The sequence below is a fragment of the Rhinopithecus roxellana genome, chromosome 4, assembly GCF_007565055.1.
Source record: "Rhinopithecus roxellana isolate Shanxi Qingling chromosome 4, ASM756505v1, whole genome shotgun sequence".
Taxonomy (NCBI): Eukaryota; Metazoa; Chordata; class Mammalia; order Primates; family Cercopithecidae; genus Rhinopithecus; species Rhinopithecus roxellana.
The window spans coordinates 45,689,090-45,714,832 of record NC_044552.1 but is presented as its reverse complement, the minus strand read 5'-3'; positions in this window follow the sequence as shown (position 1 = coordinate 45,714,832).

The following is a 25,743-nucleotide window of genomic DNA, read 5'->3' as shown; positions in this document are numbered from 1 at the left end:
CAAAGATAAATCTTCATATTCCTTATGGTAATTATTATGTAATTTTTTAAAAACTGGTTTTTGTTTTAGAAGCACAAAGATAAATTTAAAGCTTAAAGATATATGTGGTTGCAGATTTGTAATAAACTTTTATTGGTCCTGTTTTTCTCTAGACTTCATTTTACATTTTAATGTATAATTTATGCATTCTTGTATAATTATAATTTTGTGTGTATTCTTGCTGTAAGTCTTTTCAAATCTTTTCAGAATGAGATTTGGACAAAACTAATTACTTTCTTCAAAAAACCATTTTATGTAAAACAAATTTTAAGCCCACAGAAAAACACGAGAATAGTAATATAAACTTCCTACGTTCTTGATCTACATTCACTGGTTGTTAACATGTAGCTACATTTTCAGTCTCTGTCACTCTCATAGAAAAATAGGTTGCATGTCAAGAATAAGAAATTTTCTTTTTTTTTTTTTTTTTTTTTTTTTTTTTTTTTTTTTTTTGAGACGGAGTCTGGCTCTGTCCCCCTGACTGGAGTGCAGTGGCGCGATCTTGGATCACTGCAAGCTCCGTCTCTCAGGATCATGCCATTCTCCTGCCTCAGCCTCCTGAGTAGCTGGGACTACAGGCGCCTGCCACCACGCCCGGCTAATTTTTTGTATTTTTAGTAGAGATGGGGTTTCACTGTGGTCTCGATCTCCTGACCTTGTGATCCGCCCACCTCGGCCTCCCAAAGTGCTGGGATTACAGGCGTGAGCCACGGAGAGGATGTGGAGAAATAGGAACACTTTTACACTGTTGGTGGGATTGTAAACTAGTTCAACCATTATGGAAAAGAGTATGGCAATTCCTCAAGGATCTAGAACTAGATGTACCATATGACCCAGCCATCCCACTACTGGGTATATACCCAAAGGATTATAAATTAGTCTACTACAAAGACACATGTACACGTATGTTTATTGCGGCACTATTCACAATAGCAAAGACTTGGAATCAACCCAAATGTCCATCTGTGACAGACTGGATTAAGAAAATGTGGCACATATACACCATGGAATACTATGCAGCCATAAAAAAGGATGAGTTTGCGTCCTTTGTAGGGACATGGATGCAGCTGGAAACCATCATTCTTAGCAAACTATCACAAGAAGAGAAAACCAAACACCGCATGTTCTCACTCATAGGTGGGAACTGAACAATGAGATCACTTGGACTCGGGAAGGGGAACATCACACACTGGGGTCTATCATGGGGAGGGGGGAGGGGGGAGGAGGGAGGGATTGCATTGGGGAGTTATACATGATATAAATGATGAATTGATGGGTGCTGACGAGTTGATGGGTGCAGCACACCAACATGGCATAAGTATACATATGTAACAAACCTGCACGTTATGCACATGTACCCTAGAACTTAAAGTATAATAAAAAAAAAAAAAAGGTTAAAAAAAAAAAAAAATAAATAAATAAAACTTTGCTCTGTTCAGTTGGGAAAAAAAAAAAAAAAAAAAAAAAAAAGAAATTTTCTACCATTCTACAAAATTTCTGTCATGCCCTTTTTCAATGATCTGATATCCCGGAGAAGTGTGATCTGATTTGTATCACCACTGGTTAATTTTACTTATTCTGGAATTTCACTGAGTCAAATAGTATCCACCTTTTTTGTTTCTAGCTTCTTTCATTCAGCAAAACATTTTTGAGATTCATCTATATAGTTGCATATATATGTTGTTTATTTCTCTTTATTGCTGAGTAGAACACTATTTTGTAAAATAACACAGCTTATTTATTCTTTGATGGACCTCTGGGCTGTTTACAGTTTGGGGCCAATATGAATAAAGCTGTTATGAATTGAACAAGAATCTTTTTATATGGATATCATTTGTTTAAGGGATCTTTATTACTTCAATGAATTACTTTGACATCGTTGTTAAAGTCATTTGATCATATATGTGGAAGTCTAATTTTCACTCTATTTTGTTCCATTGGCCTATTTGTTCACCCTTTGCCACACTTAACTTGACTATTGTAGGTTTATAGCAAATCTGGAGTCAGGTAGAATAAGCTTTTCAATTTTGTTCTTCTTGTTCCAGATTATTTAGGCTATTCTAGTTCCTTTGTTTTTTTAAAATAAATTTTTAAATTAGCTTTTAAATTTCTAGAAAGAATCTTGCTAATATTTTTATTGAACCTGTACTGTATATATGGATCAATTGGTGGAAAATTAATATCTTAACAATATTGAGTCTTCCAACCAATAAACACAGTGTATCTCTCATTTAATCCTTTTTAATTGAACTATAAAATGTTTCATAGTTTTTGCTGTAGATGTCTTATATATATATATTTTTTATTATATTTTTGCATAACTTTAATGTTTTGTATGCTATTGTAGATGGCATTTTTAAATTTCATCTTCAAATTTTTCATTGTGAGTATTCATAAATACAATTGATATTTATATTCTTTGTATCCTGTGTCATTGCTATATGTAGTTATTAGCTTTAGTACTTTTCTCATAGATTTCCTTAGAACTTTCTAAATAACATTACCATGACAAAGATAAAGACAGTCTTAGTACTTCTTTTCCAATCTGCTTGTCTGTTCCTATCTTTTCTTGTCCCATTGCACTAGCGCTAGCTCTAGGACAATGTCGAATAGAAGTGATGGAAGTATACAACCTTGTTTTGTTCCTGATCTTAAAAAGAAAGCGTTTAATATTTCACTGTTAAGTATTATATTAGCTCTAAGTTTTTCATGGATGCTCAAATAACTTGAGGAAATTTTCTTTTATTTCTTGTTTGTGGAGTTTTTAATATAAATGGGCAGTTATCAAAAACATCTATATGTATTATTATATGAACTTTCTTCCTCAATCTGCTAAAGTGATTAACTATATTGGCTGATTTGCATGTGGTAAACTAACCTTGCACTTGTAGAATAAACCCCATTTAGTACAAAGTTTATCATTTTTTTGTATATTGATGAATTTAATTTGCTTTTTTTAAGGATTTAGGCATCTATAATTTTTGGGATAATAAGAGGATGACTTAACAAACATACCATCTAACAAGACATTTAAGATCATTAGAATAAAAATATGCTAGCAATGTGAGTGCATACTTCTTGTTTAGTCATCTTACATAATACCTCCTCTAGGCTTATTTATTGACCCTTAGTGAACAGAATCTGAAGTAGAGATTGTGAATATTCAGTGGTATCAGAAATCACAATATAACAACTTATTCTGAGTTTTGCACGTTTTTTTCATGAAAACAAGCAAAAAAAAATTTAAGCATAATTTTTGAAAGCATAACATTTGCTTTATAGCAAATTTTAAAATTCTGTTGCAAATTTTCTGTTTCATATTGACACTTGCAATTTTTTTCTATGTAGCTGTGTAGATGTATACCAAAATTGTAAATTTTCTTTGAAACTATTCTTGTATTTCTTTCATGGAGAAATAGATAATATGATGTAGAAATTATGTGATTTTATGGAGCATAGAAAAGAGCTGCAGCAAAACAACTTGAATGCAATAGTTATTTTACACATAAGTAATCATTTTTACTTAAAACCCATTGTGGATTTATTCCTAGGACCATCTTCCATTCAGTACATAAAAGAGTGATAAAAATAAATGTTCAATAAAACTAGAGAAACTATCGGACAGCTGTGATTTTTTAAAAGTCCTCAAAAATACATATAATAGAGAAAAATGGTACTTCATCATTTATAAGACTTCATCCAGTGATGAAAGCATTTTACAGAGTTCCAAAACTCATGCAATAATAATTCAGTGTTGCTGGCTACCATCACAATCATGAGAAGGAAATACAAGGAAAGTTTGACTAAAATTATAATTGTAGTACACGCTAACTGTAGCTTTTGAGAAGCTATAGTTCTATCTTAGCTATTCTCTAAGATAAGAGGCTTAGAAAATATGTTTTGCAAGATCTTTTTTGGACATCAGATGTACCACAACACTTTATAACTAATAATCATTGTGATGACTCTGAAGCATTATAAAGTCCTGAAATGTGCTTGGGTCATCAAATCAGTTATGGTAAAAATTTTTATTTTGCACATTTACTGTTTTTGCCCACTCAGCATCTATTCCATCTCTTGGGAATAGCACTTAAATATTTCTTTGATATTCATTCTTCCCTCTCATAGTTCATTGTTTCACGATTGATACCAGGGGCTCAAGCTTATAATAATTGGTATAATTCAATTTCACTGATTTCAGTGGTTCACTGGGTATCTAATTGATATCCAGTTGATTCAATTAGACTCAACCCAAGATCTCGTATTTAGAAATTACAGAACAATTAACTTCTGTGCTTATCATGAAAGAGAAAGCATGATGATCTGAGAGCTATCGGTAGCCGTCTCCAGACTATAAAGGGGAAGTTTGTTGATGGTGGAGCCAACACTGAGATAACACTGAAAAACAAAGAACTAGAATTGAGGTCATAGTCACTTTGTTTGAACTTCTAAATCAAGCCTTGCCATAAGACACCAGAACCTTTGGATTTTTTAGTTACTTAAATCCTTTATTTGCTAAGCCAGTTTGCTTTGGGTATTTGTTACTTATGATAAAAAAGATCCTGCTGATATTAATTGGGAAAATGCTTTAAGATACAGCTACACAAGCTTCAAGGAGCATATGTCTCCTGATATGTGTATTTGTCCCAATATCAGAACATTGCCCCTTTAGTGGTGAATTCTCTTTCTGTTCAGTATATTTTCCCACCCTGCTTCTTTATGAAACAGATTCATTTTGGGGAAGAATATCTTCCATGTTTTCTACCTCGCTTCTTCTGGGACCAGCTTTCACTTTCTCTAAGGGAACTCTCTAGTTCTCTCTAAGTGGCTTTAATAATACCTGTAATGACAATGTCCAAGACTTTTATGTTAGCTCAGGCCAATCAAATAATCCAACATTCTTGGCAAGGTGACTAGTACAAGACTGAACATAGTACTCTATAGAAGAATTAGAATTTTTCTTGATATCAATCTATGACATTTGGAAAAAGAAGGTTTTTTTTTTTTTTTTTTTTTTTTTTTCTACTTGAGGTTCTAGTCTGGGAGGATTTGAGTTTAGGGATCCAGCGGCCATGTTCCCAGTCACTTGAAAGAAAATATATATGCCATAGGAAAGAATAAAGCCAGCCCAGGAAAAAAAAAAAAAAAAAAAAAAAAAAAAAAAAAAAAAAAAAAGAAAGCAGGAATGAGGGAGACAGAGGGCCCTGAAGATAGCATTCAAGACCAATATTCTCTACATGCCTGAAGCCAGCTTCATCCTTGAACTTCTCTGTTCTTCAGTTCATTACATTCCCTTTTGAGGTTAATCTAATATAAATAGGGTTTTTGCATTTCTCAAGTCCTGACTAATAATACGTAAGAAAACTTGTTCAAATTTCTTTGTGCATAAAGATACCTTCTGACTAATTTAGCTGCACACCTGTTCATTTCACTTTCTCCTTGCCATTTTTATTCTGTTTTCAGCATTTGATGCTGTCATGAGTTGGGAAAACTGATAGCACTCCCTACTCCCCCACCAAAACTCTGTGCTGCTTATCACTCTCCTGATAGCAAGCCTCCTAATGAGGAAGCAGCCACAGCTGGCTTTTTGAATCACAGCTTGGGTCTTATATCAACTAGTCTTAGCAGATACTTCTTTTGGAGCTGCCAAATCAAACATACTAGCATGCGTATGAATTATGTTATAACTGAAATCTCAACATCATTTTGCTGACCATGTGTCAAGACACAGTCAGCTGGTGCTAGGGAGACTATGAAGAGACAGCCTTTTTATCTCTCTCTCTCTGCAATCAGGTTTCTGGGGGCAGAACCTACTGTGAGAGCACATCCCCAGACCAACAGGAACACCTGCACTCACCTTGTGTAATACCAGCTTAATATTGCATTTTACCCTTATTTTTATTGTATTTCAATAGAAAACATACATTTTTCCACTTTCAAACATTCAGAAATAACACTAAGATTGGCATGGATGTCCCAGTCTTCCTCCATGTGGGATCAGTCTAATACAATACTAGTACTGTACTAGTACTAGTTTTGGTCCCAGAGTTGAGGTCAAAAAAAAAAAAAAAGATATTTTTAATTTGACAGATTGTGGTTCTTCATGCTATAAGAACAATGGATTTGTTAACTTTCAGAATGTCATTGGTTACAGAACATATCTTTATATTAAACTGTCTCTGTCTTTCCCTGATTTCATCTTTCTCTCAAATGCCCTTACACTGTTCCATGCACACACATCATTTTAAATGACCAGTCTCTGACTTCCAGAGATTGGTGTTACTATCTAATTATAGATGCTTAGAAAACTAACTGTAGTCATCTCTCCCATTCTTGCATTCAAATCTGTGCTTAAGAAACTACATTTGCAGGCAATGGACTGCTTCATCCTTTGTCATCAGTTTCTAGTTCATTTAATTGATGGATATTTATGAAGTGCATATTCTAAGCCAGACACCGTGGAAAGCAAGAAAAGGCCACACCCTACCATCATCAAACTAGTTGATAAAAGATGAGTTGGGAACCCTTAGTTCCATTTCCATTTAGTTAAATGTCCATTTATTAGGGTTTTTAAATGGATTATCCTAATTATGATTCATGTAACTACTGCTTGTTCCCTTTGTAAATTTATAAAGCTGCATGCAAATATGAGTGATTAATTGTGTCAATAACTCTAAAAGCAACAGTAAGATAAAGAGGACATTCATTGCAGCTGCTGCTGTCTGTTTTGTATTCATTTCTCTCTCCCTTTCTCTACCTTTTCTTCTTTTGAGGTTACACAAATTTAAGAAAAATTAAAGTTTCTTTAACCTCCATGATAGTGACTATGATTATTTTTGCATTGCCTGAGAATGTGAGAGTGATACTTTGTGGATCACATGATTTAAAGTGGTAACATTCACACTTATACTCAGATATAGTATTTTATTAAAAAGTGGAATCCTAGCACTTTGTGAGGCTGAGATGGGAGGGTTGTTTGAGACTGGGAGTTTGAGACCACCCTGGGCAACACAGAGAGACCCCCGTCTCTACAAAAAAAACAAAATCAAAATTAGCTGGACATGGTGGCATATGCCTGCAGTCCCAGTGGCTTGGGAGGCTGAGGTGATAAGATCACTTGAGCTCAGGAGGTCAAGGTTGCAGTGAGCCATCACTGTGCCACTGTACTCCAGCATGGCTGACAGGGCAAGACCCTGTCTCAAAAAAAGACTTGGAACCAACCCAAATGCCCATCAATGATAGACTGGAGAAAGAAACTGTGGCACATATACACCATGGAATACAATGCAGCCATAAAAGAATGAGTTCATGTCCTTCGGAGGAACATGGATGAAGCTGGAAACCATCATCCTCAGCAAGCTAACACAGAAACAGAAAACCAAACACTGCATGATCTCACTCACAAGTGGGAGTCGAACAATGAGAACACATGGACACAGGGAGGGGAACATCACACACCGGGGCCTGTCGGGGGTTGGGGGGCAAGGGGAAGGAGAGCATTAGAACAAATACCTAATGCATGCGGGGCATAAAACATAGATGATAGGTTGATAGGTGCAACAAACCACCATGGCACATGTATACCTATGTAACAAACCTGCACGTTCAGCACATGTATCTCAGAACTTACAGTAAAATAAAATAAAATAAAATAAAATAGGTATCAAGATTTTATAGATATCAAGTTAATTTCATGATAGCAGTTAGATGGTTCAGATAATTCTAGCTTTGACCTTTTAGATTCTCAGAAAGAATGGAAGTCACTAGGGACACCTCTTGGGAGACAGCTTGCCTATTCAGGCCAACACCTAAATGTCTTCTTATAGTTAAGAATAAGTATGTAAGGGGGCGGAGCAAGATGGCCGAATAGGAACAGCTCCAGTCTCCAACTCCCAGTGCGAGCGACACAGAAGACCAGTGATTTCTGCATTTTCAACTGAGGTACTGGGGTCATCTCACTAGGGAGTGCCGGAAAATCGGTGCTGGTCAGCTGCTGCAGCCCGACCAGCGAGAGCTGAAGCAGGGCGAGGCATCGCCTCATCTCGGAAGTGCAAGGGGGAAGGGAATCCCTTTTCCTAGCCAGGGGAACTGAGACACACAACACCTGGAAAATCGGGTAACTTCCACCCCAATACCGTGCTTTAAACAATGGGCACACCAGAAGAATATATCCCTCACCTGGCCGGGAGGGTCCCACGCCCACGGAGCCTCCCTCATTGTTAACACAGCAGTCTGCGGGGATCTAACCGCAAGGCAGCAGCGAGGGTGGGGGAGGGGCTCCCGGCATTGCTGAGGCTTAAGTAGGTAAACAAAGCCACTGGGAAGCTCGAACTGGGTGGAGCTCACAGCACCTCAAGGAAACCTGCCTGTCTCTATAGACTCCACCTCTGGGGGCAGGGCTCAGCTAAAAAATCAACAGGGGAAGCAGCAGAGGCCTGAGCAGACGCTAACGACTCTGTCTGACAGCTTTGAGGAGAGCAGTGGATCTCCCAACACGGAGGTTGAGATCTGAGAACGGACAGACTGCCTGCTCAAGTGGGTCACTGACCCCTGAGTAGCCTCACTGGGAGACATCCCCCACTAGGGGCAGTCTGACACCCCACACCTCACAGGGTGGAGTACACCCCTGAGAGGAAGCTTCCAAAGTAAGAATCAGACAGGTACACTCACTGTTCAGCAATATTCTATCTTCTGCAACCTCTGCTGCTGATACCCAGGCAAACAGGGTCTGGAGTGGACCTCAAGCAATCTCCAACAGACCTATAGCTGAGGGTCCTGACTGTCAGAAGGAAAACTATCAAACAGGAAGGACACCTATACCAAAACCCCATCAGTACGTCACCATCATCAAAGACCAGAGACAGATAAAACCACAAAGATGGGGAAAAAGCAGGGCAGAAAAGCTGGAAATTCAAAAAATAAGAGCGCATCTCCCCCTGCAAAGGAGCGCAGCCCATCACCAGCAATGGATGGAAGCCGGTCAGAGAATGACTTTGACGAGATGAGAGAAGAAGGCTTCAGTCCATCAAACTTCTCAGAGCTAAAGGAGGAATTACGTACCCAGCGCAAAGAAACTAAAAATCTTGAAAAAAGAGTGGAAGAATTGACAGCTAGACTAATTAATGCAGAGAAGGTCATAAACTAAATGACAGAGATGAAAACCATGACACGAGAAATACGTGACAAATGCACAAGCTTCAGTAACCAACTCGATGAACTGGAAGAAAGAGTATCAGCGATTGAGGATCAAATGAATGAAATGAAGTGAGAAGAGAAACCAAAAGAAAAAAAGAAGAAAAAGAAATGAACAAAGCCTGCAAGAAGTATGGGATTATGTAAAAAGACCAAATCTACCTCTGATTGGGGTACCTGAAAGTGAGGGGGAAAATGGAACCAAGTTGGAAAACACTCTTCAGGATATCATCCAGGAAAACTTCCACAACCTAGTAGGGCAGGCCAACATTCAAATTCAGGAAATACAGAGAACGCCACAAAGATACTCCTCCAGAAGAGCAACTCCAAGACACATAATTGCCAGATTCACCAAAGTTGAAATGAAGGAAAAAATCTTAAGGGCAGCCAGAGAGAAAGGTCGGGTTACTCACAAAGGGAAGCCCATCAGACTAACAGCAGATCTCTCAGCAGAAACTCTACAAGCCAGAAGAGAGTGGGGGCCAATATTCGACGTTCTTAAAGAAAAGAATTTTCGACCCAGAATTTCATATCCAGCCAAACTAAGTTTCATCAGTGAAGGAGAAATAAAATCCTTTACAGATAAGCAAATGTTTAGAGATTTTGTCACCACCAGGCCTACCTTACAAGAGACCCTGAAGGAAGCCCTAAACATGGAAAGGAACAACCGGTACCAGCCATTGCAAAAACATGCCAAAATGTAAAGACCATGAAGGAGAGAAAGAAACTGCATCAACTAATGAGCAAAATAACCAGTTAATATCATAATGGCAGGATCAAGTTCACACATAACAATATTAACCTTAAATGTAAATGGACTAAATGCTCCAATTAAAAGACACAGACTGGCAAACTGGATAAAAAGTCAAGACCCATCAGTCTGCTGTATTCAGGAGACCCATTTCACATGCAGAGACATACATAGGCTCAAAATAAAGGGATGGAGGAAGATCTACCAAGCAAATGGAGAACAAAAAAAGCAGGGGTTGCAATCCTAGTCTCTGATAAAACAGACTTTAAACCATCAAAGATCAAAAGAGACAAAGAAGGCCATTACATAATGGTAAAGGGATCAATTCAACAGGAAGAGCTAACTCTCCTAAATATATATGCACCCAATACAGGAGCACCCAGATTCATAAAGCAAGTCCTTAGAGACTTACAAAGAGACTTAGACTCCCATACAATAATGATGGGATACTTCAACACCCCACTGTCAACATTAGACAGATCAATGAGACAGAAAGTTAAAAAGGATATCCAGGAATTGAACTCATCTCTGCACCAAGTGGACCTAATAGACATCTATAGAACTCTCCACCCCAAATCAACAGAATATACATTCTTCTCAGCACCACATCACACTTATTCCAAAATTGACCACATAATTGGAAGCAAAGCACTCCTCAGCAAATGTAAAAGAACAGAAATTATAACAAACTGTCTCTCAGACCACAGTGCAATCAAACTAGAACTCAGGACTAAGAAACTCAATCAAAACTGCTCAACTACATGGAAACTGAACAACCTGCTCCTGAATGACTACTGGGTACATAACGAAATGAAAGCAGAAATAAAGATGTTCTTTGAAACCAATGAGAACAAAGATACAACATACCAGAATCTCTGGGACACATTTAAAGCAGTGTGTAGAGGGAAATTTATAGCACTAAAGGCCCACAAGAGAATGCAGGAAAGATCTAAAATTGACACTATAACATCACAATTAGAAGAACTAGAGAGTTCAAGAGCAAACACATTCAAAAGCTAGCAGAAGGCAAGAAATAACTAAGATCAGAGCAGAACTGAAGGAGATAGAGACACAAAAAACCCTCCAAAAAATCAATGAATCCAGGAGTTGGTTTTTTGAAAAGATCAACAAAATTGACAGACCGCTAGCAAGACTAATAAAGAAGAAAAGAGAGAGGAATCAAATAGATGCAACAAAAAATGATAAAGGGGATATTACCACCGACCCCACAGAAATACAAACAACCACCAGAGAATACTATAAACACCTCTACGCAAATCAACTAGATAATCTAGAAGAAATGGATAATTTCCTGGACACTTACACTCTCCCAAGACTAAACCAGGAAGAAGTTGAATTCCTGAATAGACCAGTAGCAGGCTCTGAAATTGAGGCAACAATTAATAGCCTACCCACCAAAAAAAGTCCAGGACCAGATGGATTCACAGCTGAATTCTACCAGAGGTACAAGGAGGAGCTGGTACCATTCCTTCTGAAACTATTCCAATCAATAGAAAAAGAGGGAATCCTCCCTAACTAATTTTGTGAGGCCAACATCATCCTGATACCAAAGCCTGGCAGAGACACAACAAAAAAAGAGAATTTTAGACCAATATCCCTGATGAACATCGATGTAAATATCCTCCATAAAATACTGGCAAACCGGATTCAGCAGCACATCCAAAAGCTTATCCACCTTGATCAAGTGGGCTTCATCCCTGGGATGCAAGGCTGGTTCAACATTCGCAAATCAATAAACATAATCCAGCATATAAATAGAACCAAAGTCAAGAACCACATGATTATCTCAATAGATGCAGAAAAGGCTTTTGACAAAATTCAACAGCCCTTCATGCTAAAAACGCTCAATAAATTCGGTATTGATGGAACGTACCTCAAAATAATAAGAGCTATTTATGACAAACCCACAGCTAATATCATACTGAATGGGCAAAAACTGGAAAAATTCCCTTTGAAAACTGGTACAAGACAGGGATGCCCTCTCTCACCACTCCTATTCAACATAGTGTTGGAAGTTCTGGCTAGGGCAATCAGGCAAGAGAAAGAAATCAAGGGTATTCAGTTAGGAAAAGAAGAAGTCAAATTGTCCCTGTTTGCAGATGACATGATTGTATATTTAGAAAACCCCATCGTCTCAGCCCAAAATCTCCTTAAGCTGATAAGCAACTTCAGCAAAGTCTCAGGATACAAAATTAATGTGCAAAAATCACAAGCATTCTTATACACCAGTAACAGACAAGCAGAGAGCCAAATCAGGAATTAACTTCCATTCACAATTGCTTCAAAGAGAATAAAATACCTAGGAATCCAACTTACAAGGGATGTCAAGGACCTCTTCAAGGAGAACTACAAACCACTGCTCAGTGAAATCAAAGAGGACACAAACAAATGGAAGAACATACCATGCTCATGGATAGGAAGAATCAATATCGTGAAAATGGCCATACTGCCCAAGGTAATTTATAGATTCAATGTCATCCCCATCAAGCTACCAATGAGTTTCTTCACAGAATTGGAAAAAACTGCTTTAAAGTTCATATGGAACCAAAAAAGAGCCCGCATTGCCAAGACAATCCTAAGTCAAAAGGACAAAGCTGGAGGCGTCACGCTACCTGACTTCAAACTATACTACAAGGCTACAGTAACCAAAACAGCATGGTACTGGTACCAAAACAGAGATATAGACCAATGGAACAGAACAGAGTCCTCAGAAATAATACCGCACATCTACAGCCATTTGATCTTTGACAAACCTGAGAGAAACAAGAAATGGGGAAAGGATTCCCTATTTAATAAATGGTGCTGGGAAAATTGGCTAGCCATAAGTAGAAAGCTGAAACTGGATCCTTTCCTTACTCCTTATACGAAGATTAATTGAAGATGGATTAGAGACTTAAATGTTAGACCGAATACCATAAAAACCCTAGAAGAAAACCTAGGTAGTACCATTCAGGACATAGGCATGGGCAAGGACTTCATGTCTAAAACACCAAAAGCAATGGCAGCAAAAGCCAAAATTGACAAATGGGATATGATTAAACTAAAGAGCTTCTGCACAGCAAAAGAAACTACCATCAGAGTGAACAGTTAACCTACAGAATGGGAGAAAATTTTTGCAATCTACTCATCTGACAAAGGGCTAATATCCAGAATCTACAAAGAACTCAAACAAATATACAAGAAAAAAACAAACAACCCCATCAAAAAGTGGGGAAAGGATATGAACAGACATTTCTCAAAAGAAGACATTCATACAGCCAACAGACACATGAAGAAATGCTCATCATCACTTGCCATCAGAGAAATGCAAATCAAAACCACAATGAGATACCATCTCACACCAGTTAGAATGGCAATCATTAAAAAATCAGGAAACAACAGTTGTTGGAGAGGATGTGGAGAAATAGGAACACTTTTACACTGTTGGTGGGATTGTAAACTAGTTCAACCATTATGGAAAACAGTATGGCAATTCCTCAAGGATCTAGAACTTGATGTACCATATGACCCAGCCATCCCACTACTGGGTATATACCCAAAGGATTATAAATTATTCTACTACAAAGACACATGCACACGTATGTTTATTGCAGCACTATTCACAATAGCAAAGACTTGGAATCAACCCAAATGTCCATCTGTGACAGACTGGATTAAGAAAATGTGGCACATATACACCATGGAATACTATGCAGCCATAAAAAAGGATGAGTTTGCGTCCTTTGTAGGGACATGGATGCAGCTGGAAAACATCATTCTTAGCAAACTATCACAAGAAGAGAAAACCGAACACCGCATGTTCTCACTCATAGGTGGGAACTGAACAATGAGATCACTTGGACTCGGGAAGGGGAACATCACACACTGGGGCCTATCATGGGGCGGGGGGAGGGGGAGGGATTGCATTGGGGAGTTATACATGATATAAATGATGAATTGATGGGTGCTGACGAGTTGATGGGTGCAGCACACCAACATGGCACAAATATACATATGTAACAAACCTGCACGTTATGCACATGTACCCTAGAACTTAAAGTATAATTTAAAAAAAAAAAAAGAGAAATAAAAAGAAAAAAAAAAAAGAATAAGTATGTATTTCAACAACTACGTTTGAATAACTTCTTTATTGTTTGAGTAACATTTTCTAAGTTCAAGTAATATTTTCTTTATTTATTGTACAAGTTTCTCAGGATAGTTTGACCTGAAAGCATTATGAACTAGCCTACATCACTCAAACATACTCAAAATACCCCTTTTTACTATTTGGATATAATTTGAGCAAACTATGGTCTGGATAGGAACAAGTTAAGGGGGCAAGGACTCCCAATCCCAGCAGTGGATCATTTTCTTTTTCTATGTCTTCCTTGCCCCAAGTATTTTGTAATAGAAGAAAAATTCATTTGCCAAAAAGAGATGTTTATAGATGTTGGAAAATAATCGTTTTAGTGACATTTCACTTGGAGTTTTATTTTCCTCACAGAGGACTATAAATAGTCTCTCCCACATTCCCTATGAGGATCCCTAGTCAGTCCCGATCACCAGCAGAGAAAGGAGGAAACCTTATGATATCTTTTCAAATTCCCAAATGTTCAACTGCTCAAAAACAGCCCCCTCACGGTAACAAAAAACCTGCCAGTGAATGGGACTCTTGGATGTGGTTAAGTTTTACATATCCAAGAAACATCTGCTGATAAACAAAGGAGCAGCCAAATAGAAACAAATATTAGATGAAGAAGCTCAATAGTTTAGCCTATTTAATATGTGTTATTACCCACTTTTTTTGCATTCCTGGATTAGTCATTCTGCTCAACAGGCCTGGAGGACTAGGATCTTGAAAAACAAGTTGTAATAATGAAAAAAATGGGGACTATTAAAAGTATGGAGCACTTTTATGATGCAGAATTTCTTGGTGTTGAGTTTGCACTGCAGAAAGCTACAAATACTAAAAATTCATTCACTACCAGACACAGGGAGATGTCTTGGGTATTGTCTCTTGGATACATAACAGCTCTGCGGTCTCCTAAGAGACCATCAGGATGACATTGACCTTGGTGTATCCAAAGTCTTATCTGAGAAAATAAATTCTGCAAGTTACTCTGAGATAAAAGATTGCTGGAGTCAAATAAATTTATCTATATATCATATCTCACTATTAAAGACTCAAACATGTTTTATATATAACATGTTATGGGATCTAAGAAGATATAAATTAAATAATCCTGTTTAACCTTTGTTTCTCACAGTAGGACTTCTCTTCTTTGAAACATTTAATATCCTGTGGGTTTACTTTGGGAAATAGGGCTTATGTGAATTTTCTTTCTGGTATCTTTTGTCAATATTTATAAAGTACAGTCTATAAGCCAAACTACTTTTTTATGATGAGGAGACTGATCTAACAATATGACATAGCTATTAAGTGAAAAAGCTGGAATTCATACTCTGGATGTTTGGTGCTAAAGTCCAGACATTTGATGATTACATATCCAAGGTCTAATTTTCAACATTAAATTTTAAGAAACTTAATTCTGTTCACAGTCATGGGATGCTTCATCTCTAGGCTTGGAGGAACATGAGACTAAGTTCACAGATTAATGTTTCAAACCAGAATGATTACTTTATAATTTTCAATAAGAAATTGCCACCATACAGATTAGAACACTCAAAGGGCATCATTTACATTCTTTCTGTAGGTAGAGACATATGGGAAGCCAGAACACATTTAAAATGTTGCAGGATGAGAATGAAATCACAACAATTAGATCACTGTTTCTCATACTGTGCTTCAGGGACTTGCACTTGTGGGGAAATAATGTGCCTTGGAATTCCTTCATCATTGATAGAGTGTCAAGTTTTCCCACAAAATTATCATCAGTAACAGGGAGGCTGCACCAAAATGAAATACTAAGAATACGTGCCTACTCACTTTCCCTTCTAAAGGCCAATGAAAATATATAAAAATTAATTTATTCAATGAATAAATCCGTAAGTATGGAGAAGCTATATAGAATGTCATTAGAAAACCAAAACCATTAAGAAATTTCCAAAACATAAAAAGCAAACATAAATGGATAAATGAAAAGTAAAACGATAGGAAAACAAAATATAAAACATGATCCGAATACTTCTGAGGTAGGGATATTTAACTGTGGGAGAGAACATGGGGCATTGGTCAGGATGATTTCACGGGTGAGCTACATCTCGTGCACCAAGAGTAACTAAACTCTAGTAACTCCCTCTTTTCCCTTACTTGATCAAGCAGTGGTTTATGTGTTCCTTGTTCACAAGATGAAGCAGGAAGCCAGATCAGGGACCACAGAACAGAATTATAAAATCAAGACAAGATACCAGGGAGTTATCTACCCATAAAACAATTTAAGTCACATCCCAAATTTACCACAGCCCTGCTCCTTTTTTTTTTTCCAGTAAACATCAGGGGCAAGCAGTAATCATCAAAGCAAGGAAGGGGTCAAGGGAAAACTTTCCCGTTGCCTTCTGAAAGTTTGCTGAAAATCAATTGACAAAGAGCAGATTAAAAGGAGAAAAGGGGTCAGGTGTGGTGACTGACAGCTATAATCCCAGTGCTTTGGGAGGCCAAGGCAAGAGAGGATCATGTGAGCCGAGAAATTCAAGAACAGCCTGGGCAACATAGAGAAACCCGCATCACTACAAACAACAGAAAAAACTAGCCCAGTGTGGTGGCTCAGACCTGTAGTCCCAGTGATTCTGGAGGCTGATGTGGAAGGATGGCTTGAGCCCAGGAGATCGAGGCTGCAGCGAGGCATGATTGTGTCACTGCACTCCAGCCTGGGTGATAGAGCAAGACTCTGCCAAAAAGAAATAAATAAATAAAAAAGGAGGAAAGAGAAGAAAAGAGATACAGATTTTTAGAAGTGCACACGTGTGCACGGAAGTCTTACAAAATATGAAAATTCAAAGAAAAGACCAGATGGTTTATCCTTTTATATCATCTTGAGGTTACGTTAAAAATAAGGGCCTGAAGCACGGCAAGACAGGTTATGGGAGAGAAGGAGAAAGAAAGGTAAGGCCTGCAAAGATAGTCTTGTTATGCAGATGAAGCCTCACAGGTAGCAGACCTCAGAAAGAATAGATGGAAGGCTATGGTGGAGTTCATCTTTCCTAGATCACGATAAAGGGGCGGGCCTGAGAGAAAGCCTGGCAGTTTATTTCACTGAAGTAGATTTTTCTCTACAAATGCAAATATTCTCCATAAAAGGCAGCTTTTCAAGGCTATTCCTGTCTGCAGGATCTCTGAATAGCTAGCTCAAAATATGTCAAAGAAGTATATTTTGGGGTGAAATATTTTTGTTTTTTTTTTAGTGCCCCAGCTGAAAGTTTATTTTCAGAAAGTTTCATATATTAAATTGGGATTGGTGGCTATAGAGAGATTTGGCTTAGAGATTGTGAGATAAGAGATTGGTGAAGAAAAACAAAAGCATAGATGAGGACCAGCAGCCATATCTTCTTGAATCAAACTCAGTCTTGAGAATATGAGAATCTGTCAGATCAGTTAAATAGTTGAGTCTCATTCCAGGAGTTAAACCGTTGAGTCCCATTCCAGGAGGTGGCATTGCAGATGAAAACGCAAAGCTAGGTATCTATATATGATTTATGCAAACAGATCTTTAAGGGGAATTTCTATAGAAATAGAAGAAGAAGAAAAAAGGTTAATGTCTAGAGTAGTCATAAAGTAGTTTTTCTAGAGTCTCTGAAGCATCTTTAGTTGGACTGGGCAGACAGTGGCAAACTGACAGATGTTCCTAGGTTGTAATTTCAGTAAAGTGTTCTAGGAAACTTTCTGCATAGTTCATAAGTCAACAGGCATGAAGGCTGTTTGTAAGTTGCTATAGCAATTTCTCCCAACGTTTATGTCAAGTTGTCTAGTTTCAGTTGGTAGGGCTTTAAGAAAAGCAGTTTTAATCTCTAGTGATTTTAAATCAGAAGGGTAGGAGAAAAGTTGTAAATGTTAATCTGGAGAGTCACAGCCAGATACTGGAGGAAACTAAAAATTTAGGATTTAGTCTAGATTTCAGGCAAATAATAAAATCTCATTTTAAAAAGCTACAATAAGCTGGAATCTCATTATAAGTGTACTATAGGTTTTTTTTTTTTTTTTTTGACACATAGTTTTTCTCTCTTTAGTCTCTCACTTCTACCAAAGATAAATTATTGTAAGATGAATTTATTTGTAAAATAAATTTTAGTCTTATTATACTTGGCCTGATTATTTGTATAAAGTGCAGCAAGAACAGTCATTGGCATATAGATTATTTTTAAGTTAGCTTTACAGGAATTTTTTCATAAGGACTTTTGAATTAGACTTCGGGAAACTTTGAAAAGCTTAGAAGCCAAACGAAAGACAGTGTCTGTAACATCTGTGTGAATTAGGTGAATTCTTCTTAAGGTCCTCAAAATATCTTGAGTTTCCTGGGCCTGTCACATTCTTTACTTACTGTAGGGTCAGAAACCATGTAGAGGAACTATATAGACAAAGTACCAAGTTAATCTTTTTCCAGGTCTATTGGCTTTATAAAGTCAAGCTGAACATCTCAAAGCAGCCTGGTCACATTTGAAAATATGACATTCCAGTCAAAGCTTTGGTAAAATAACAGTATCTCCAATTGTGACTTGTAATAAAAGAAAACAGATCTTTATTGAGCTCATACAAATATGTATACTGCCATAAAATAAGAATACTCCCAAACAATTTACAAATCCTGGAGGGATTAGGAAGTGAAAAAGGTAAACATTTCAATTTTACTCACAAAAGTATGATTCATCCAATTTCTGTAACTCTAGAAAAGTAAACATTAAAAAAATGAGCAATAGTTTAAACAAAAAAAATAAAAATAATTTCGGTTCTTCATCAATTCAGTCCCACATATTTAATTCTTATTGTGCTTGATACTAGGTTGGCAATTTTATGAGTCCAGTTTTCTAATTGGAGTTTTCAAAATTCTTACCTAGTCCAATTGTATGATCTTAAAGTTGTTGGAAACCTGTATTTCAGGGTACTTTTTGTAGTCTTTTCCATAAACCTCCTTGAAGACACAATACTTTAGGAGTTGCAAAGACTTTTTAGGAAAAAAAGCATCAGAAGAAAGCAATTTACTGCAGACAAAAGGCTTACAATGGCCATGGTTAGAGATGCGATTGACAAATACCTTTAGCTATTTTCTGTGGCCTACAATTTAATATATCAGATTTTTAAGAATCTCATACAATTTTGGAACACATTTATGCAAATACAATGCAAAGAAGATTCAACATTATTCCTTTTTGGACAATGCTTCCCATATAACTTAACATATCAAATAAATATGTTTATTATCTCTTTTTCAGATGCCTCAGGGGCTGTCTGTAACATCCCAAAGTAAGTTTGGGGTCAAAAGACTTAATTTTGATTTGTGAAATTTGATTTTGAGAAGCCTGTCAAATATGTCAAAGGTTTAAAATACTTGACCAAAATAGATCACAAATCACTGTAAAATAGCAGTCATTCATTTAGCCACAGTGATAATTAAAAGCAAAAATCTTCACCAAGAGAAGACACTTAGTTCCCAAATAATCAAAAGACCTAACAAAATTAGCATCAGATATACAGTCTCTGTTTCCTTTTCTCTCTCCCAAAAGTTTTTTCAGTTTACTTAAAGGATGAGCCAACATCTTTTACTACTTCTTTTTAATAGTATGTAAAATTCTTTTTAAAAATCAAATTCTAGTTTTTCATTAGTGTATTTTTGCTATTAAGGCTCAACCTAAAAACACTTATAATAAAGCAATCCCATTGCTAGGTATGTACCAAAAGAAAGGAAATTAGTGTATCAAAGTAATATCTGCAGACCCATGTTTATTGCAGTGCTACTCACAACAATCAAGATTTATAAATAACCTAAGTGTCCATTAAGAGATGAATGAAGATTTAATATTAATGAATATTTAATCCACAAAATTTTGAAATTCCCTTTCCCTAACTTTCTATATCCACTTCCCTAACTTTTCAAGGATAGAAATCTATGTTTTTTTCTTCTCTTAGAAACAAAACAATTTTTTTAAACAAACATACATATTCATGCCTTTATAACTTTCCTCACCAAAAGCGTATCTTGCTTCTCTCATACACTTTGCATATAAAATTATTTCTCTTATTTTAATACTCCTAATTACATATAATAATTTAAATTTTGACTTTCGGTAGCTCTAATTTCTAGTGAAAACATGGAAAGCAATTTTGGACTGTTTTATATCAGTATTTTCAGATGAAAATGCATTTCATAATTTTTTATAAAAATGTTTTCTCAATTTTTTGTTAATTAACAGATCTAAGTTTAACTTTATGATATAAAAAGATGTCAAAGTATATAAACAAACATGTTTAATAATTAATGTTTTAGTATTTAACTTACAAATGACTCAGACATTTTATGATTATTACTTAATTTAACATAACATGACTTTAATATTTTAAATTACTAAAAAGAATTTTGAAACTATGACAGAGGTACCCTCCCTATATTTTTTCTAGTCATCTTGGGTTTCAAGTACTCACATGGCATCCAGAATGGCTGTGAAATGCAGGTCCCACCTGGGTTCTGAATTCATACACCAGATGTGGAGCTCAGAACAGAGGACAGAACTGTGAAGATGGCAGCTGGGGGTTCAGGTGCTGTAGGCACACCTCACCATGGCCACCTGTCCAGATCTCAGAATCCAGAGGCTGAAAAACAAAGACATAAGCTCACAGCAAGATGTGTGCAAGGCTTCAGGGGAGCCCAGCAGGCAGCCCTTACAGCTTCAGCTTATGGAAAAACCAAACAAATATAAAAAACGTTACAGAAGCAACAGTTTCATGATCTTAAGACTGCTAACAGAGGAAGTCAAAATCTGATCAGTAGTCCCAAACAAAAATAGTTTAAATTATTTTTAGTACTGAAAATTCTGAAGACATTTTATTTTACCAACAATTTTAAAATTGGCTGTATTTACCAAAGATTATCTCACATTGTAAAGGTAAACTGAGGCTGGAGCTGAACCGGGAACGAAGACACAAGGCAAATGGCAGTGAGGATAGCCTTTATTAGGACTCACGGGCGAGGTTCCTCAGTCCGAAGGTGCAGGCCGAGGAAGTCACGCTGAGGGAGGAGGGTAGGGGCTTTTTATAGCCCGAGAGGTAGGGAAGCTGGTTGTGCAAACAGGGCCTGGGGGGTCTTGAAACTACTAGGGCAGGAGTCAAGTAAGGGTCATGAGGACGGGGTCTTTGGAAACTGTCAACCGAAACTGCTGTTTACGAACTTGTGGAAAGCAGGTGAGCTGCAAGTCATGGGGGGGTGTGGTTGCCCAGCCAGAACCTCTGACGTATGCAAGTCTGCAGGTGTGTTCAAAGAGGAAGGGAAGTCTTGGACAAAGGGCCTGCTATGCCAGGTGGCGCCGCCATGTCGGGTCTAGATCCCTGCCTAACACACATTACATAGAAATAGCACATATACTTAATACATATACACATGTAGTCATATAGCTACTAAGACAGAAGCAGATCTTCTAGCTTTGGATAAGATTCTTTACTTGCCAGCTTCCAAACTTGGTTTCTTTCCCTCATTTAGACCATGGCTATTCTGATGACCTGTTTTATTGCTCTAAGTAGTTGTTTAGTTGTTAACTAGGCAACCCTACATTTGTACTTCTTTTTTTAAAATTAAATTAAATTAATATATTTATTTTTGAGATGGAGTCTTGCACGGTCACCAGGCTTGAGTACAGTGGCGGGATCTCGGCTCACTACAACTTCCACCTCCTGGGTTCAAGTGATTCTCCTGCCTCAGCCTCCCGAGTAGCTGGGACTACAGGCACGCACCACCACGCCTGGCTAATTTTTGTATTTTTAGTAGACAAAATGTTGGCTAGGATGGTCTCCATCTCTTGACCTCATTATCTGCCCGCCTCAGCCTCCCAAAGTGCTGGAATTATAGGCATGAGCCACCGCGCCCGGCCACATTTGTACTTCTAAAGAGACGGCTCTTAGGTTAAACAAAGTAGAAATGTATATCTCAAAGATAAAGAACTTAGATCTAAATATCTTTTTTTTTTTTTTTTTTTTGCCAAAACATAGGTAAAGGCCTCGTTAAGGCATGATAGGCAGGAAAAGTATCTTAAACAAAAGTAAGATAGATTTTTTATGTAAACGTTTAAGTCAATACCTTTCTCATTGTAAAATTTTCTGGTGGTTTAGGTACAGAGGAGGAAGATGCCTTTTCAAATGAAGATTTTCTTTTTAGATGTAAATTTCTTTTACAAATAGTTTAGCTAGCCAAATGCCAGAAAGTTGCATTTTGGGGACCAATTTATTTGGGAGGTGACTTTAATTTACATTCTGTGTCTTAATTGGATATGCAATTCAAGGCAGAGCCTATTAATGAATAAGGCTAAACCAACTCCTGACCCTTAGGGCTCTGTGAGGTGAACAAGGGACCCAAGAATGGTCAGTGGCACCTTGATTGAGTTCCTCAAGAGGTCTCACAGTCACTGGAAGTCTCTTTTAGATCCCTTTATGTGATAACTAGAACTCTCATATTTGTTCTTAATAATTCTTATTCATTGACCAGTAGATGGAGAAAGTAGAGGCTTGCAGGATAACTTATCAATGACTAAAGGAAACTGGATGGGAGATTGAAGGTGGCAAAATAGGGGACAGAAATAAATGAAAGAATGAGTTCTAGAGGAGCCAGTCTGGGGAGATCTTAAGCTTCCCAAAAGGACTAATGGAATTTTGCACCTTTTTTTTTTAATACCAAAAATCTTGCCACTGAGAAAATAAGTGTACTAAAGGGACTAAACAATTAAGAAGGGGTTTCAGTTGGCAAAAACAAACAAACATGGGGAAATAAGATCTAAAGGAAAACATAGAGTTAAATGATCGGTGTGGCTGTCTGCATGCATTCTGGGTATTGATTTTGAAGGATGACTATGCTTTGATCTAGATTATCAGTCTCATTGTCCTAGTTTTCATCTTATTTTGATTATCTTCTTTCTAAAGTACTATACCTATTATTAAAATAATGACTTGAGATTATTTTGTTGCAGCAGTGCTTTATAACATTCTAATATCTTGTAAACCAGATTTATTTTGACATGTTAGGCAGTGAGGGTATGTGATTAGAATTAAATATTAAAATACAAATTAAAAAGAGTGTTAATTTATTTTATTCTGAAAGCTTATTAACTGAACAAGACTCTGATTTTTTATCTATTTTGAGTATCTAATGTCAGCAATAGCATGTTCATAGCATACCTCATTAAGTAAAGTAATTTAACAAAAAATTGTGTCCAAATGAATGCTAATAGCTTATAAAAGCACAAATAAAATTGAATTTGTGTGAAGAAGTATTTGCCTATGTCTAGACACTAGGTAATTAATTCTACACATTCCCTAGAAATAATTAGAGAATTTCATCAAGTTTTACTTAACCTTTGGATTTTCAAGAAGACTATGTAACACTAAAAATTTTTTAAAGCAATAAATCATTTTTCCCCAAATTGCTATTTTTCCAAAAAATTTGCACCATTTTAGAATGATCTGCCATTTATTTCTTTAGTCTATCTTTGCATTGTTTTCCACATTGATACAAATTTTTAAAATATAGAAGGAACCTGAACCTAAACAGAAAGTCAAAATAATAAGCAATGTTTTTGTTGTTGTTTTCTAGCAACGATAACACTTTTGAAGGCAAATCAGTCTGGATGCCTGAATCAATTAATCAACAAATAGAGACTCTACCATTTGTGGGGCACTATTTGAGTCCAATTCTGTACCAAGGACTGTGTCCTTGGGAAATGGCTGTCTTTTCATGATCTAGTTACCTAGAAGTTCCAGAATTCAGTGTACCACTATACATGGAACATTCTTTAGGCCCCATGCATGACATGACCAATTTTTTAATTGATTTTAAAGGATAGTTTTTAAAGACATTTTAAACATATTTTAATTTTCACATTACATTTTCCTGTTAGACGATTACTAGCCTTTACTTATTTATGTATTTGTCTATTTATTTTAACTTCTATTTTAAGTTCAGGGATACAAGTGTAGGTTTGTTACATAAGTATAATTGTGTCATGGGGGTTTGTTGTACAGATTATTTCATTCATCTCCCAGGTATTACACCTCGTACCCATTAGTTATTTTTCTTGTTCCTCCCCCTCTTCCCACCCTTCACCCTCTGATAGGCCCTGGTGTGCATTATTCCTTTCTGTGTGTACATGTGTTCTCATCATTTAGCTCCCACTTCTAAGTGAGAACATACAGTATCTGGTTTTCTGTTCCTGTGTTAGTTTGCTAAGTATAATGGCCTCCAGCTCCATCCGTATCCCTGCCAAGGAAGTTAATTAGCCTTTCAGTTGGAGCTCTTTTAGTGGGCATCTGCTGATATCTGTAGATCCGATCTTAATTGTTTTCCCATGTATTGCTCTTTCTCAAATGCCTTATTTATTTGTATTTATCCGTTTCTTTGGTCATTTTCCTATTAGAATGTAAGCTCTATGAGGGCAGACTTTTTTGCCTATTTTGAGTTATGGTATATTCCTCAGTAGCACATTGAACAAAACATTTTCCCTGTCGTTGTGGAACTAGTCCATTTTAAAAAATAGTATTGAAGAGTAAGTGAGCTAAGTTTAGTGAAGTTGAATATTAAAAAAGTTTAATTAAAAAGTCTTTTTTTTTCAATAGCTTTTGGGATACAAGTGGTTTTTGTTACATGGATGAATTTTATAGTGGTGAATTCTGAGATTTTAGTACACCCATCACCCGAGTAGTGTACATTGTACCTAATATGTAGTTTTTTGTCCCTAGCTCTCTCCCCACCCTCCCCCTTCTGAGTCTCTAAAGTCCACTGTATCACTCTGTGTGCCTCAGTATACTCATAGCTTAGCTCCCACTTATATGTGAGAATGTATAGCTTTTGGTTTTCCATTCCTATGTTATTTCACTTAGAATAATGGCCTCTAGCTCCATCCAAGTTACTGGAAAACACATCGTTTTTGTTTGCTTGTTTTTTGAGATGGAGTTTCATTCTTGTTGCCCAGGCTGGATTGCAATGGCACAATCTCAGTTCACAGCAACCTCTGCCTCCTGGGTTCAAGTGATTCCCTTGCCTCAGCCTCCCAAGTGGCTGGGATTACAGGCATGCGCCACCACTCCTGGTTAATTTTGTATTTTTAGTAGAGATGGGGTTTCTCCATGTTGGTCAGGCTGGTCTCGAACTCCTGACCTCAGGTGATCCACCTGCCTCGGTCTCCCAAATTGTTGGGATTACAGGCATGAGTCACCGAGCCCAGCCTATTTTTTTTTTTAATGGCTGAGTAGTATTCCATGATGTGTATATATCACACTTTCTTTATCCACTCAGTCAATGGGTACTTAGATTGTTCCCACATCTTTGCAATTGTGAATTGTGCTTCTATAAACATATATATACAAGTATCTTTTTCATATGAGAAAATGTCTAAATTGTAATCAAAGTCTGTTATTATGCATTAAGAACTCCAGTCTCTAATCTTATGTTTCGATTACTTATGTAAGGGTTGTTATGAGGATAAAAATATAGTTATGGATCAATTAGAAAAATGCTTACCACATAATAATTTTTCCATTGCTGTTGGCTATTTCTCCTCAAAACTCCGTGTGTAGTATTTATTTGCCTAAATCATTTTTAATGTAAAATTATATT